Below are 17,379 nucleotides of genomic sequence, written 5' to 3' on the forward strand. Positions count from 1 at the left end.
AAACAATAGGTTCACACTTAAATGACCATCAGCTTAGTTTAGACTGTGCAGAAGAGGTCGTACACAAACTTAATGGTAACCATATATTAAAATCCACTAAATATGTGAAAAATAAGAGAAAGTAATCCAAATACATAACTAAAGAGCATCCACGAAACATGAAAGGAATACAGGACAGGATCAGAGAAAATCTTCAGAAACAACCAGAAAACAAGTAATCAAATGGCAATAAATACATATATATCAATAATTACTTTGAATTTAAATGGATTAAACACTCCCATCATAAGACAGAGTGACAGAATGGATTAAAAAAAACAATGTCTATCTAAATACTTCCTATAAAATACTCATTTTAGACCTAAAGACACCTGGAGATTGAAAGTGAGAGGATGCAGAAATCTCTTTCATGTAAATAGATGTCAAAGGAAAGTTGGAGTAGCAATACTTATATTAGAAAAAATGGGCTTTAAAACAAAAACTGTAGTAAGAGAAAATAAGAACACTATATAATACAATACAAATATAATCTTCGACAAGAATATGTAACAATTGTAAATATTTTTTAATGTTTATTTTGAGAGGCAGAGGGAGCATAAATGGCAGAGGGGCATAGAAAGAGGAAGAGAGAGAATCCCAAACAGGCTCTGCATTGCAACATGTAGCACAATCTCACAAACCCGCGAGATCATAATGTGAGCCAGCCTCAAGAGTCAAACGCTTAACTGACTGAGCCACCCAGGTTCCCCACAATTGTAAATACTTATGCACCCAACATAAAAGCATCTGAATACATGAAAGAGTTAATGACAAACATACAGGAACTAACTGATAATAATACAGTAATAGTAAGGGACCTTAACACCCCACTTACATCAATGGATAGATCATGTAAACAGAGCATCAACAAGGAAACAATGAGTTTGAATGACACACTGGAACAGATGGATTTAACAGATACACTCAGAATATTTCATCCTAAAACAGTAGAATACACATTATTTTCAAGTGCACATGGAACATTCTCCAGAATGGATCACATGTTAGGGCACAAAACCAGCCTCACTAAATTCAAGAAGATCCAAGTCATACTATGCATCTTTTCTGACCAGAAAACGATGAAACTAGAAATTAACTACAAGAAAAAATCTGGGTAGACCACAAATACATGGAGGTTAAGTAACATGTTACTAAACAATGAATGGGTCAACCAGGAAATCAAAGAACAAATAATGAAGTACATGGAAACACATGAAAATAAAAATACAATGATCCAAATGGTCCAAAGCCTCTGGGATAGAACATACATCGTTCTAAGAGGGAAGTTTATAGCAGTACAAACTCCTCACAAGTAGTAAGAAAAGTCTCAACTACACAACCTAACCTTGAACCTAAAGGAGCTAGAAAAAAGGAGTTAGAAATGCGGAAAACCTAAAAACAGCAGAAGGGAGCAAATAATAAAGGTAGAGCAGAGATCAATGATATAGAAACTAAAAACAAAGAAAAAAAATCAATGAAACCAAAAGGTGGTTCTTTGAAAAAAAAATCAGTAAAATTGGTAAACTTCTAGCCAGACTTCTCAGGAAAAAAAAAGAACTTAAATACTCAAATCACGTATGAAAGAAGAGAAATAACACCACAGAAATAAAATCATAAGAGAACAGTATGAAAATCTCTTATGCCAACAAATTGGACAACATGCAAGAAATGAAAAAATTCCTAGGGACATAAAAACTCACAAAACTGAAACAGGAGGAAATAGAAAATTTGAAAAGGCTGATAACCAGTATAGAAATGGAGTCAGTAATCAAAAAACTCCCAACAAACAAAAGTCCAGGAGCAGATGGCTTCACAGGTGCATTCTACCAAACATTTAAAAAGGAGTTAATACCTATTCTTTTTAAACTATTTCAAAAAAGAGAAAAAGAAGGAAACCTTCCAAATTAGTTCTATGAGGTCATTACCTTGATACCCAAACCAGATAAAGACACCAAAAAAAAAAAAAAGAATTACAGCCCAGGATCTATGGTGAACATAGATGCGAAAATTCTCAGTAAAATACTAGCAAACCAAATCCAAAATACATTTAAAAACTCCTTCACCACGATCAATTGGAATTTAGTTTTGGGCTGGAAGGGTGGTTCAACATTTGCTAATCAAACAAGATACATCACATCAATAGGAGAAAGGGTAAGAAAAAAGCATTTGACAAAGTAAAACATCCATTCATGATTTAAGAAAAGAAAAAGACCCTCAACAAAACAGGTTTAGAGAGAATATATCTCAAGACAATTAAAGCCCCTTTATGAAAAACTCACAACTAACTCATTCCTAATGGGGGAAAACTGAGAGCTTTTCCTCTCTGGTCAGGAACAACATAGGGATGTAATTAGCATCTGTCAGTCAAGCAGGATNAAGAGAGAGAGAGAGAGAGAGAGAGAGAACGAACATACGGAGGCAGGGGAGAGAGAGAGGGGATCAGAGAATCCAAAGTGGGATCTGCGCTGAGAGCACACAGCTCGATGTGAGGCTCGAACTCATGAACCTTGATTGAGATCATGACCTGAACCAAAGTCAGCCTTAACCAACTGTCAGCCAGTCTCCCCCAGGCAGGATCTTTTAAAACATCTCAGGACCACTTCAGGCTTCAGCTGCTATCTAACCAGCCAACTTTCAAACTCCTCTTGAAAAATTTTTCTTCCATATAAACATATTTCTAGTCTTATACCTCTGTATGCCAAGTCTTAGTTTTATTTGAAAATAAAAGAATTTCAAGTGCCCAAATGAAAGCAATCTCTTCGAAAGTAGGATCCAAGCTTAGCATGTTGTCTTGTATTTTGACAAACCAACAAGAATTTGCTGACAACTTATATTCTGTCTTAAACTGTAGGTATGCAATAAATATTTATGTAAATGAATATTCAATCCAGTAAGTTCCAAAAGCACTCACTATCAGAGCCGGTAAGCATCCTTTTAAGCCAGAAGCACCACAACTGAAATTCAATCTAAGTAGCCTGAATAATATTCAGCACCAAGTAGATTAGTTTGCTCTTTTTTTTTGTCCTTGTTTTCTAAGACAGAGGCTTTAAATGTGATTCCCAAAAGTGGATAGCTCTGTAGAAGAATAAATCTTAGAACACCTCCGTCAGGAAGTCCAGAAGTTTATTCCCCATTTGCAGTATCATTCAATTTCACTGAAATTTCGAGTGTCACATAGAGCCTTCAGGTGTCACGTAAACTTGGTTAGCCAACCTATTTGAAAGGTGAGGAACTTAGGATGCTGATTAAGGAAGCATCTTTACAAAGGGAAGTGGGTGATGCTGGTGTACCATACAGAACCCTGAGCAGGAACAACTGCTTCCTTAAAAACAATCCATTGAGCGCTTGGGTGACTCAGTCAGTTAAGGGTCTGACTTCAGCTCAGGTCATGATCACACAGTTTGTGACTTTGAGCCCCGTGTTGAGCTCTGTGCTGACAGCTCAGAGCCTGGAGCTTGCTTTGGATTCTATGACTCCTTCTCTCTCTGCCCCTCCCCCGCTCATGCTTGCTCACTCTCTCTCTCTCAAAAATAAATAAACATAAAAAAATATACACAACAATCCATTAACTGCCTCTGGTAGCCCAGAAAATGCTGAGAGCATGTGTATTTCCTCTGTTAGAAAATAGGGCATTTCTCTCAGCTGAGCCACTTAAAACCACTTAAGGGAGGAAATTCAAGCCACCTTAAACAGATGTCACTTTTTCACCTCAAATATTCCAGTTACCACTTTTTAAAGATAATAAGAATAAGCAGAACAATGTCGAGAGACTCCATGGAGATTTAAAATGACTTCCAAAGCAGATATTTTTCCAAACAGGTGTTTTTTTCTTAATGGAAGTATAATTGACACACAATGTTGCGTTAGTTTCTGGTGAAAAACATAGTGATTCAACAACTGTATCTGCGATGCTCTGCTCCTCACATCTGTCTGTAGCTGCCATCTGTCACCATACACTACTAAAATGCCATTGAATACATTCCCTGTGCTAGACCTTTCATTCGTGCGATTTATTCATCGCATAACTGGAATCCTGAACTTCCCACTCCCCATAACCATTTTGCCCATCCCTCAACCCCCTCCTCTCTGACAACCACCAATTCTTTGTGTTTATGCATCTTTTTCTGGTGTGTGTGTGTGTGTTGGGGGTTCCACATGTGAGTAAAACTGTATGGTATTTGTCTTTTTTTTTTAAACTTCACTTAGCATAATACCCCCCAGGCCCACCCATGTTGCTGCAAATGGCAAGATCTCATTTATTTATGATTAATATTCCATAGTGTGTGTGTGTGTGTGTGTGTGTGTGTAATCTTGATCTGTGCATCCCTCGATAGACACTCCACTTGTTTCCATATCTCAGCTGTTATAAATAAGGCTGTGATGAATATGGGACATACATCTTTTTCAGGTTGGTTTTTTGTTTTCTTTGGGTAAATAACCAGTAGTGGAATTATTGAATCATATGGTATTTCTATTTTTAATTTTTGGAGGACCCTCCATACTGTTCTTCACAGTGGCTGCACCAATTTACATTCCAACCAACAGTACATGGGGGGGTTCCTTTTCTCTACATCCCTGACAACACTTGTTATTTCTTCTTTCTGATAACAGCCATCCTAACAGGTGTGAGTGATATTTTATTGTGATTTTGATTTGTATTTTCCTGATGATTAGCGATATTGAGCATCTTCTCATGTGTCTGTTCGCCACCTGTATGTCCTCTTTGGAATAATTTCTGTTCAGGTGTTCTGTCCATTTTTTATTCAGATTGGTTTTTTTGATATTAAGTTGTAGAAGTTCTTTATGTATTTTGGATATTAATTGCTTTTTGGATGTATCGTCTGCAAATAACTTCCATTCAGTAGATTGACTTTTAGTTTTGTTGATGGTTTCCTTTGCTGTGCATAAACCGTTTATTTTGATGTACTCCCAATAGTTTATTTTTGCTTTTGTTTCCTTCATCTGAGGAGACATATCTAGAAAAATGTTGCTATGACCAGTGTCAGAAAAGTGACTGCCTGTATTCTCTCTAGGATTTTTAGAGTTTCATATTTAGGTCTTTAGTCCCTTTATAATTTAGTTTTGTGTATAGTGTAGGAAAGTGGTCCAGTTTTATTCTTTGGCAAGAAGGTCTCCATTTTTACAGCATCATTTATTTGAAGAGACTGTCTTTTCTCCATGGTATATTTTTGCCTCTTTCATCATAAATTAATTGATTGTCTAAGTGTGGGTTTATTTCTGGACTCTCTATTCTGTTCCATTTATCTATGTGTCTATTTTTATGCTAGTACCATATTGTTTTGATTACTACAGCTTTATGATGTATCTTGAAATCTGGGATTGTGATACTTCCAGCTTTGTTCTTCTTTCTCAAGATTGTTTTGGCTATTTGGGGTCTTTTGTGGTTCTATACAAATTGTAGGATTGTTCATTCTAGTTATGTGGGAAAATACTATGGTATTTTGATAAGGATTGCATTGAATCTGTAGATTGCTTTGGATAGCGTAGACATCTTCACAGTAAGAAATCTTCCGATCCATGAGCATGGGATATCTTTCCATTTGTTTGTGTCATCTTCACTTTCTTTCATCAGTACTTTATAGTTTTCAAAGTATACATCTTTCATCTCCTTGACTAAGTTTATTCCTAAGCATTTATTCTTTTGGGGGAAATTATAAGTGGAATTGTTTTCAATTCAGATATTTTTCAAATCAGGTATTTTTTAAAAACAGAACCATCAAATGTTAGAACTAAATGCAGGAGGTTTAATTTAGGATATTTTATCTTTGGTTACCTTTTGGGANATAGACATCTTCACAGTAAGAAATCTTCTGATCCATGAGCATGGGATATCTTTCCATTTGTTTGTGTCATCTTCACTTTCTTTCATCAGTACTTTATAGTTTTCAAAGTATACATCTTTCATCTCCTTGACTAAGTTTATTCCTAAGCATTTATTCTTTTGGGGGAAATTATAAGTGGAATTGTTTTCAATTCAGATATTTTTCAAATCAGGTATTTTTTAAAAACAGAACCATCAAATGTTAGAACTAAATGCAGGAGGTTTAATTTAGGATATTTTATCTTTGGTTACCTTTTGGGATAGCCAAGAGAAAAATGATTGTGAAAGCTAGCAAAAATAAGTTCCATCATATCCATGATTAATGCTGAAAATTGCTTTTTTATGAGATGAATAGCTGGAGGAACAAAAGATCAGATCCAAATATAATCCTGTAGACCAAAACTCAATGACATACTTAGGAGTCTTAATCCACTGTCTAAGATTTCCAAGCAATTCTGAGGATTACTTTGGCAAATTTGGATAAAATTTGGGGTTCAATGACAAAATACCACACAGACAAGAAAAAACATCATAAAACTTTAAACAGTGTCTAAGCAGGCAAGAGAAAAAAAATCAATAAAATGTCTTTACAAATAGAATATTGTCTTGAATCAATTTCAAATATCATGAAGAGCTATAGGAGGAAAACATCAACAGTACTACCAAGAATTCTATCAGATGGTAGATTATGTTAAACATTGACTTTGTTAGACTGAAATCATTTTCCAAGTCTGTACATACAGTTACGTTATAATTTTTTGAATGGTGAATACTTGTCTGAGAAACGTATCATAGCTTGTGGAGGTGATTTATTTTAAATTAGAGACTGGATATTGAAATAATCAGAATTATTTCCTCTCAAAGATTGGATATTGAAGCAATCAGTGTCTCAGTTCTACATGCTACAGGGAGATAATGTTTACTATGAAAGGGAAAATGGAGACCTAAGAGAATTTGTGCAATTTCCGTAATGTTGCAAAAGAGAATTCAATCCTAAATCTTTAGTTTCTGAATGATTTCATTTCTTATTATTCATATTGTCCGCTTAAAAAAATACATTTTAAAAATGAGCACTTAAAAATAATGTAAAAAGTACTAATTATAGAATACATACTAATAATATAATAATACCATTATTTCTGTAGTGTTTTATAATTTCAAGGTGATAGGTAGATGGATGGGTGGATGGAGGGGCAGAATCTAAATCTATTCTAGCAAATCTATGAGACAAGATGGAGAACTAAGACTTAGATTGAGTAACTAGACCCAACACATAATACAAATAAAAGTATAGCAGACATAAAGGACTCAGCCCGGGTCTTCTGATTTTAATTCCTGTGCTCCTCCCACTGTTCCACTCTGGATTGTGTGTTGTAGTAAGAAATACTGATCATTTATCTGTGAATTTGGGGTTTCAGGGTTTTTTAAATCTACCTGAGGAGGTGTGCATAAGAACAAATAAAAGAAAATGTGGGGAAGTGCTTTGAAAACTTAGAATTGCTCTATGTGTATAAGTACAAAGCAATAGGCATCCTAAATAAGAAGTTATTTTTATACTTCATCTGCAGAGATCAGATCAAAATAGCTGTGAAAAGTGCATCACAAACTACAATCCCACAAGTTTTCTACTTTCCTTTTCTCAAGCTTGAAAAATGTTTCAAACATGAAATAATACATTTTTAAAATAAAATTGTAGGATTGACAATCCAAATTCTGTTAATAATGGGGGTTGGCTTGATAAGGGCACTGGAAAATAGTCCTATTTTCAGTGGAAATGTTCATCAAAAGATGACCAGCAGTTTTTGCAAAATCAGCTGTGGACCAGAACACTATAAAAGAGGCTTTACTTTTATCACAAAAGGTTTAGATTTTCAATTAAGACACCAGAACCGATTTTTGAGGAACACTGTGCATCTGCTCTAATTGCTCATGTCCCAGAAGTCAGACCTTTGTTACAATTCTATTTACTTTGTATCTGATGTCTTTGGATATTAAATGAATCCTAGGACAGCATCACTTTCAGTAAGAAGAGACTGTAAGATGCAAAATGAACCCTTACCAAAAAAGATTTCTGAAAGGAAAAACTGACTCAATAGTATTATTGTCCAAACCAAAATGTATTGGTTTTTGTCTGTTGGTTTGTTTTAATGTTTATTTTTGAGAGAAAGAGAGAAAGAGAGAGAAAGAAAGAGAGAGAGGGAGAGAATGAACGAACAGGGGAGGGGCAGAGAGAGATGGAGACACAGAATTTTAAGCTGACTCCAGGCTCTGCACTGCCACCACAGAGCTTGACATGGGGCTCAACCCCACAAACTGCGAGGTTGTGACCTGAGCCAAAGTCGGATGCTTAACTAAGCCACGCAGGTGCCCCTCAAATGTATTGGTTTTATTTTTATTTTGGGATTTGGGCAGTTGGTTCATATACGGGTATTTCGTTCGATGTTTTTGGCTTTAAAGATCCTACAGAACACTGGTTTTTAAATCACCAATAAACTATGAAATTAGCCATCTTTAGGACCTCAATAGACACATCCCAAATTGGTTTTGCAGGAGAGACTGTCTGATTCTCTAGTCTAAAACATGATGAAGGGCCTATCTTCCATCCATCTTTGAACGCCTGTAAATGACATGCTCACTCATGTGAATGCCCCTGTTCTTTAGATGCGTGTTGTTGCAAATGAAGGGCCAGGCTGGCTGCCAATTTAGGCTCTTCCTCCTGAGTGGTTACATTTTGAAGGGGTCGCTCCAGGCGTAGGAAGAGCCTCTCTGTCCACTGGTCCAACCAGAGGCAAGAAAGCTCCCCCAGGGGGACTGTTCACTCACATACACTGTGGGTCACTTCATCATAAGTGTCCCTGGCTCTTCCTACCCAAACTCACAAGAACCTGCATAAATCCCAGAGATCCAATCCTCTATCTCTGTGTGGTTGGTTATTTCTCTTCCAGGTTCTCTTCCAAGAAGGGAGAAGTACATGGGAAATTTCGAAAGCTGGTGAATATTTCTTGGGAAATAAGATAGGGAAACTAGATGTCATGCTGAGATATTTTTTAGCAGATATGAGACACTTCACCCAGATCGTTTAGGACAAACGAGGCTCACTTTCATTAGAATATCATTTCCTAGGTCTGTGATGTCTATTATCACCGTATGTGTATGTATCATTGCACTTACAGTTCTTTTTTTTACTTTTTTTTTTTCAATGCTTTATTCATTTCTAGGAGAGAGAGACAGAGACAGCATGAGCAGGGGAGGGTCAGAGAGAGAGGGAGTCACAGACTGAAACAGGCTCCAGGCTCTGAGCTGGCAGTCAGCACAGAGCCCGACGCGGGGCTCGAACCCACGAACCGCGAGATCATGACCTAAGCGAAAGTCGGACGCTTAACTGACTAAGCCACCCAGGCGCCCCTCTTTTTTTTACTTTTAAATGTTTATTATTTTTGAGAGAAAGAGCGTGCAGGGGAGGGGCAGGGTGGGGGGAGGACAGAAGATCTGAAGCAGGCTCATGCTGACACTAGCCAGCCTGATGTGGGGCTCGAACTCACGAACCGTGAGATCATAACCTGAGCCGACGCTGAACACTCAACCAACTGAGCCACCCAGGTGCCCCACACCCACGATTCTTATTGCTAGTCAATTTCATCATAACATTATAATGTCCAATTTCACAGTGAGTTTAATAACCATGCAAACAAAAGGATACTAGAAGCAAAAAAAAGATGCAGATTTTGTCCAACCCCTTCATTTTGTTGATTTGAAAACAGTCCAGGGAGATGGTAATTTATCTGCAATCATAGGTCCATTCAGTAAAGAAGACCTGGAGTCCAAGTTCTAAAGATCCACTCTCTTTACAGGCTCCTCCCACACTTTCCTGTAGGATGTGCTATATTTGTCCCCAACACAGGAGCATTCGACTATAAGCACGTGCATAAAATTGTTTCCTCCCCATATATGATGCTAAATCCACCTCTGTTATCATGTCTTGTCCCTGAGCTCCCTCCTGACATTTCTGAGTTAATAAGGGATGCTTCCGTCTGCCCCTTCCATACGACTTGTCCCCATTCTCACAGGATTTCAGGAGGGTCAGAACTTAGAACAAGGCAGATTGCTCTTAGGAGCTCATGAATGTCAGACAACCCAGCAGTTCTCAGTTTCATTTCAGCCATATTATTGGTTTGAATGATTTTGCAGGCTAGCACAGAAGCCAAACTATAGACGAACTATTCTTTTAAGGCATTTATAAGTGAACTTCGAGAATAGAATACATTTGTAAGTTCAGGACTATCTTCTTTTCTGATGCACAACAGACACAATTAGGAAATGGATGCACATGTGACCTCTCTCTACTAAGGGATCAAATCTAATGGTGATTAAAAGATATTGAAGATCAGGGAGTAAAAAACAATAGGGGATAAGAAAAGAGAAGGCAAAGGAAGAGAAGGAAAAGAGAGCAAAGAGAAGATGAAAGCCAGGGCTACGGTGAACAGAATGCCCAAGGGCTCAATCAAGGTAACTGTGAACACGTTCAGTGGGACCTAGCCCAGAACACTGGTGAACTGATGGTGAGGGTGGCCAAGGGGAAGGCAGTTAGCCTCAGCTTTCACTGTCTGAGCAATGGGTACTAACAGAGAGCCAAGTTCAAAACCAACAGTCTTTTTGTGGATGGCAAAGGAGAAAACATTCACATTGGTGATTTCCTTTACTTAGGTTTGGCATAAGTTCTAGTTCAAGCTGTGAATAATAATAATACTACCATGTATCAGCACCCTTATTTCGTTTCTTAAAAGTGATGGTCATGTGTATATCCATAAGGAAGAATATATTAAACTGTGTATTTGTTTTGTGAACTTGACTGCATTATGCCTCGACTTCAAATAGTGCTTTTTAAAAAAATTGTTTTTAATGTTCATGGGGAGTGGGGGAAGGGACAGAGAGAGAGATGGACACAAAATCTGAAGCAGGCTCCAGGCTCTAAGCTGTCAGCACAGAGCCCAGTGTGGGGCTCAAACTTATGGGCCGCGAGATCATGAGCTGAGCCAAAGTAAGACACTTTAGTGACTGAGCCACCCAGGTGCCCCTCAAAATAGTACATGTAGGCATGCTTGCCTAAGACTGTAAGCATCTTAAAACAGCCCTGGGCCATCCCAGGCTTGCGACTTCTCTGAGTAGAAACGCAGGATGGATAGAGACAACAATATAGGCCTGAAAGAAACCAGTGCATCCACTCTTGCACCTAACAGGAGTTACACCCAAGCACAGAACACAGTGCTCATGATCTAGTCTTACAGTCATTCTGGGAAACTTCTTAATTTGTCTCTTCTTACAATAGTGACAGTTTACCCCCAGTGTGTGCCAGATTTTAAAATACTAATAAACTCCTTTAGATAGGTATCTTTCTGAAATAGTATGGTGCTGTCGTCTTAAACAGAATACACTGTATGTGACGGCCCCTTACCTTGAATGCTCAGGGTCATTATTAATGAATACACTGTGGGACTGTGCTGTTTCAGGAGGAACTAATGGTGAGCAGAGTTACTTGCTTCTTCACAACATTCCCTCCAAAGACTGCTTTTCAGGTTTTCAGACCTGCTGTTAATGAGTCTGTTTCAACCCATGCTGTTGGCCACATGTGTTTTTCCTGTAAAGGTGTCAGTCATCCTCTTAATTTATGGTTTGTAATCTGGACACTAGCTTCAGTGCTGCACACTAAGAACAATCGGGGGCTCCTGGGCAGCTCCTCTGGTCAAGTGTCCGACTCTTAATTTCAGCTCAGATCATGATCTCTTGGTTCGTGAGTTTCAGCCCCGCATCAGGCTCTGTGCTCTTACGTGGGGTCTGCTTGAGGTTTTTTTCTCTCCCTCACTCTCTGCCCCTCCCCACTCTGTCTCTCCCTCCCTCCATTTCTCTCTCCCTTCCTCCCCCTCTCTCTCTCCCTCCTTCTCTCTCTCAAAATAAATGCGCTTAGCTGATTTGTTTTTAGAATTTTTCTATCTGGGGGGAGTCTGTTATTTCTGCTTATTTTCATTTATTGGCTCTATTCTAGATAGGTTAGATTGCCAGATAATTGAATTTTCAGTAGGCAAGATATTGCAGTTTTGTTTATTTATTTTTTTAGTAAAAGTTTTAGCTAAGCATAATGTACATAAAGGAAAGCATATGAATTATAAGTTTAGGGTTCATGGTTTTTAACACATTTTAACAAAAAAATAAGAGTTGTTTTTAATACACCTTTGTTAGGTATGCCTAGGAAAAAAGAACACATAACCTTACTTACTTCATCCTTTCCAAAGTATGCATCATTTTCCATTTTCCATTCGATAGGCAATGTATCCTTTCCCATTGCATTAGCTCAGTAGGTAATTTCAACAGCTGTGTGAGGCTAAGAGATTAGAGGGTTTGTGTATTTGACAAATGTGGAAAATGAGGCTTGGATAACTTAACTGATTTCTCACATCACAAAGTAGAGAGCAACGATATTAATTCTAGTGTTCTAGCACAGTTATCTTCCCATTACTTTGCTATGAAATTGACTCAGAGGGTGCAAATATGGTGGTACTGATTTTAGTCGCACAATTTGGATGGGAGCGAACAAACGTGCTGCCCGCACCTAAGAGCCTGGTGGGCCTTTGAGCCTGTGTCTGCTCTGATTGACCAGCGCCCCTGAGGTACAGCTGTGAAACATGTGAAGTGTCCTCTCTGGGAAGTTAAATGCCAACCTGCCCTCTTAGGTGAGGCAGGGGCATACATTAACCCCGCCATGATACCAGATTTCCAAAGGAAAGTTCAAAGCTTCAGATGCCTCAGCTTTCTTATTTCCTTACCTCATTTCTTCTCTTCTCTTCTTTGAATCTTGTATCATTAATACCAACACAATCATTTAACTGAAATGGAAGGATTGAACAATCATAAGAACATTTGAGAACTATCCTGTAACTAACTCACTGGAATCAGCTCTCTCTCCCCCTGTTTCAAATTACCATCCATTCTAGAAAGCCTCAGATGGTTAGCATGGCAGCAGTGGTACAACTGAAGGAAAAAAAAAAATCCCGATTATAAAAATAGGAAATTTCAAAAGCTTCACAAATTAAAGCTCATGACGGGTGTCCCAGTTAGCCACAGAAATGTAGTGTGTTCTGGGCTGCCTTTCTGAAAATTTGCTGAGCACATGAACAGAATACAAAATACAAAGTAGCGTGGAAGGTGCCCCTTTTTACGACTCTTTTCACAAAACAGAAGGAGTTGCATTGTTTCAGGCATGTGAATGGTTTTTAAAATGAAAGTTCTTGCAAGAGCCAAACTTCCCCAGTGATGCAATAGCTGCTGTCAGCAAAGTAGACTGAGCTGTGGGGCAGGCTCTGTGAGTCCCATACCTGCTCCACCGCGTAGAGTTCGCACGACCAAGCCGTGTCCTCAGTTCCTCGTCTGTGAAGAGGCTAACAGCAGCACCCTGCCACAGGGCTTCCCCCAGGATTCCCTTAACGATGCTTTCGGAACTGCGGCCTGCGGAAAACTGCTTTTATTGCTAGGAGGGAAGGAACCTCTTCTGTGTTTGTTTTTACAAGGAAACAGGAATGCATTGAGTGGCTCAAAGCAAAAGTCTAATTATCAAACCCTAATCCAAGAAATTAAGACCATCAGTGACACAGTGAGGAAGCTGGCAAGCAGATTAACCTATCATAAGCAGAGCCAGCACCCCCAGATCCCAGAAATAGGGGGAACCGTGGAGACTGGCAGGAATTAGCCATGATGAGAAAGCAGGCTCTCCCTACTGCTTCCCTCCTGGGGATGACAGGTAATTCTTTTTGGTTTTTAGATTTTATTTTTTTAATAAGTATTTTTTTTTAATTTTTAATGTTTATTTTTGAGACAGAGAGAGAGAGAGACCAAGGGGCAGAGAGAGAGGGAGACACAGAATCTGAAGCAGGCTCCAGGCTGAACTGTCAGCACAGAGCCCGACATGGGGCTTGAACCCATGAACCATGAGATTGTGACCTGAGCCAAGGTTGGATGCTTAACCAACTGAGCCACCCAGGCGCCCCAAGATTTTATTTTTAAGTAATCTTTACACCCAGCGTGGGGCTTGAACCCATAAGCCAATGATCAAGAGTGACACGCTCCACTGACTGAGCCCACCAGGCTCCCAGACACAGATAATTTGCTTACCATGTGTTTTCTCATACCCTCTTTGCTTTTTTTCCACCCAATTTATTTAAGCTAACAAAAGCAAAACCAGCTCATCCATTTCTCTCCTCCTCCCACTTCCCACCCCCAGCCTCTGGCAACCACCAGTCTAGATCTATGAGCCTGTTTTTTTAAATTTATTTTTATTTTTTAAGATGTATTTATTTTTGTTGAGAGAAAGAGGGTGTGCATACATGCAGGGCAGGGGAGGAGAGAGTCCCAAGTAGGCTCCGAGCTGTCAGGGCAGAGCCAGTGCAGGACCCGAACTCAAGAACTGTGAGACCAAGAGCTGAGCTGAAACCAAGAATTCCATGCTTAATGGACCGAGCCACCCAGGGGCCCTTATTTTCTTATTTTTTTAGATTCCACATCTAAGAGAGATTATATAGTACTGGTCCTTCTCTGACTTATTTCACTTCGCAAAATGCACTCAAGGTCTATCCATGTTACCACAAATGGCAAGATTTCATTCATGTGTGTGTGTAACTTTACATATGTGTATGTGTGTATGGACACTTCGGTTGTTTCCATATCTCGGCTATTGGAAATAATGTCCCAGTGAACATAGGGATGCAGGTATCTTTTTGAGTTAGTGTTGTTTTGTTTTTGTTTGAATAAATACCCAGAAGTGGAATTCCTGGATCATAAGGTATTTCTACTTTTAATTTTTTTTTAAGGTTTATTTATTTATTTATTTTGAGAGTGCGAGAAAGTGTGAGTGGGGGTAGGGCACAGAGCGAGCAGAGGGTGAGAATCCCAAGCAGGCTCTGCACTACCAGGGAGATGCAGGGCTCAAACCCATGAACAGTGAGATCATGACCTTACAGCCGAAGTCGGACGCTTAACCAACTGAGCCACCCAGGAGCCCCTATTTTTAACTTTTTGAGGAACCTCTAGACTATTCCATAGTGGCTGCACCAGTCTGCATTCCAACAATTTATAACAGTGCACAGGTATCCCTTTTCTCCACATTCTCACCAACGCTTGTTATTTCTTCTTTTTGATAGTAGCAATCTGATGGTGGAGTGATACCTCATTACGGTCTAGATTTGCATTTCCCTGATAAGTAACGTTGAGCATCCTTTCACGTATCTGTTGACCATCTGGATGTCTTCTTAGAAAAAACCGTGCAGATCTTCTGCCTGTTTTTAAATCAGATTACTTGTTGCTGCTGAGGTGTATGAATTCTGCATATATTATATATAGTATTTTAAATATTAGCCCCATATCCAATATGATTTGCAAATAGTTTCTCCCATTCAGCAGGTTGCCTTTGCATTTTGTTGATGGTTTCCTTTCCTGTGTGGAATCTTTTTAGTTTGATACAATCCCGCCTCTTTATTTTGGCTTTTGTTCCTTTTTCCTTCGGTGTCAGATTCAAAATATCATCACCAAGACCGATGTCAAAGAGCTTAGTGCCTGTGTTTTCTTCAAAGAGTCTCTTCTTGAAGGCAGAATTTGTCTAGATTAAGCCAATCATATGTGAAATGAGGTTATTCAATGGACTAACTCGAATTCACTTTGTGTTAGCAGGTGATAATCAAGTTAATTCTTTTTTTTTAAATGTTTTTTTTGTTTTTTTTTTTTTGAGAGAGAGAATGTGAGCAAGGGAGGGGAGAGAGTAAGGGGAACAGAGCCTCTGAAGCAGGTTCTGTGCTGATAGCAAAGAGCCCTATGTGGATCTCAAGCTCACAAACCATGAGATCATGACCTGAGCCCAGATCAAGAGTCGATGCTTAACTGGCTGAGCTTAAACTCTTCTCTGTCGCAAGCATTATAGAGAAAGAGGGGGCACTCCTGGAAAGGAGCTAAAGAAAATTACAGTGTTCATCTACTACCTTATTAGAACAAAAATACTGCTTTTGACAAACATGTAAGTGCAAGTCCTTCCCCTCCCCACCCCCACCTCCAGAAAGTCAGCCTCCAAATAAAGGTGCACCTCATCATCCTTTAAAGATCTGAACATCCACTGTCCTATGGAAGATGGCCCTGATCTTCCACTGAAGATAAACCAACTTCAGTCCATTACTTGGAGGATAAAGCAAGTTTAACTCAAACACAAAATCAGCGTTAGTAGTGTATTATATGTAAATATACTCTTCACTGTAACAATTTCGTTTAAAATGTCAACAAGTTTACATTTTAACGTGGAGGAATAATGATCTTGTTTAGGAGCCTCATGAGTCTTTTTAAACTTCATGCTGAAACCTGGAAACCGCTCCTGACAACAAAACTAAAATAATGGCCCTACCATTTCACCAGCTTATATGTTTTCTCCTGTTTTAACAAACTTGGGAAAGACAGACTCTATGTAAAACCATGCAACTGGTGAATTCCTTGATCTGATTGGCAAGGACTTCTTGAGGAACTTTCTGTAATCTTTCAATCCAATAAACCTCAGAAACCAAAAACCGTACTGTGGGGGTTTTCCCTAAAATAAAGAGGATCTGACCCAGGCAGTTTTCTACCCCTTAGGGGCTTAAGACTCCCTGTTTCACAGGGAGGGGAGGAGAAAGAAAAAAACTTGTACGAGCAGGTTAAAAAGTTAAGTGACGGATTTCTGCGTCTGTTGGGAAAAAGATACTCCAAGTCGCAGTTCGTAAGAAAAAAATGAAGTTTTTTAGAAAAAGCTAATGGACAGTTGAGGAGGGGGGGCCCGGGGGACTGCCTTGTGCATTTTTGTTCCCTTAACACCCAGCCTAGTATCTGGCACACAGTGGGTGCTCAATAAAGAACCACTGAATAGATGAATGAATGAATGAGTGGCTGTGCACCTCTGAATCACTGATCCGTTCAAGCAGGTAGCTGTTTTGCCTCCTGTCCTACATCTGACAGCCAAAGGCAGCCCTGCGCCTTGGGGGTGGGCAGGGGTGAGGAAGGGTATTGGAAGATGAGAATCAGGAGGAGCATGAAAGGGGCCGGAGCAGGCGTTTTGAAAGCACAGTCACAGTTGTGACAACTGAAGTCCCCACAGCACTGACAGAGGTCACAAGGGCTAATGCAGCCGTTCCTCCAGAAAGGTGAATCCCACCCCCAGGCCCAGGGAGCACGGCAACAACAATAACCCGCAGGCTCAGATGCATGGCTGAGGGCGAAGCTGTGTGTGCACACAGATTAAAGGCTGGCGGTGAGCTGTCCGCCCTGGCGTGCAGGACAGGCCCGGAACCGCTGTCCGGAGGCAGCATGGATTAGGCCTCGGATGTTCTGGAAGCTTGGCCAGCTTCCTAACCACCTCCTGCTCTCTGTTTCTCCCCAGGGGCTGAGCCCACACCGGCGTCCTCAGTGGAGTCCCACGTGGCACCCCCCCCACCCCCCCGCAG

The 17,379-nt window shown here is 39.7% G+C and overlaps 1 protein-coding gene across 1 annotated transcript in view; it reads right to left on the minus strand.

Annotated features, from left to right (window-relative positions):
• The window catches only part of MTNR1A (melatonin receptor 1A), a 31,527-nt gene that overhangs the window by 12,351 nt on the left and 1,797 nt on the right, over positions 1–17,379 (minus strand). The gene's annotated exons all lie outside the window — the stretch shown is intronic.

This window comes from Crocuta crocuta, unplaced genomic scaffold, assembly GCF_008692635.1.
Source record: "Crocuta crocuta isolate KB4526 unplaced genomic scaffold, BGI_CrCroc_1.0 scaffold734, whole genome shotgun sequence".
Classification (NCBI taxonomy): Eukaryota; Metazoa; Chordata; class Mammalia; order Carnivora; family Hyaenidae; genus Crocuta; species Crocuta crocuta.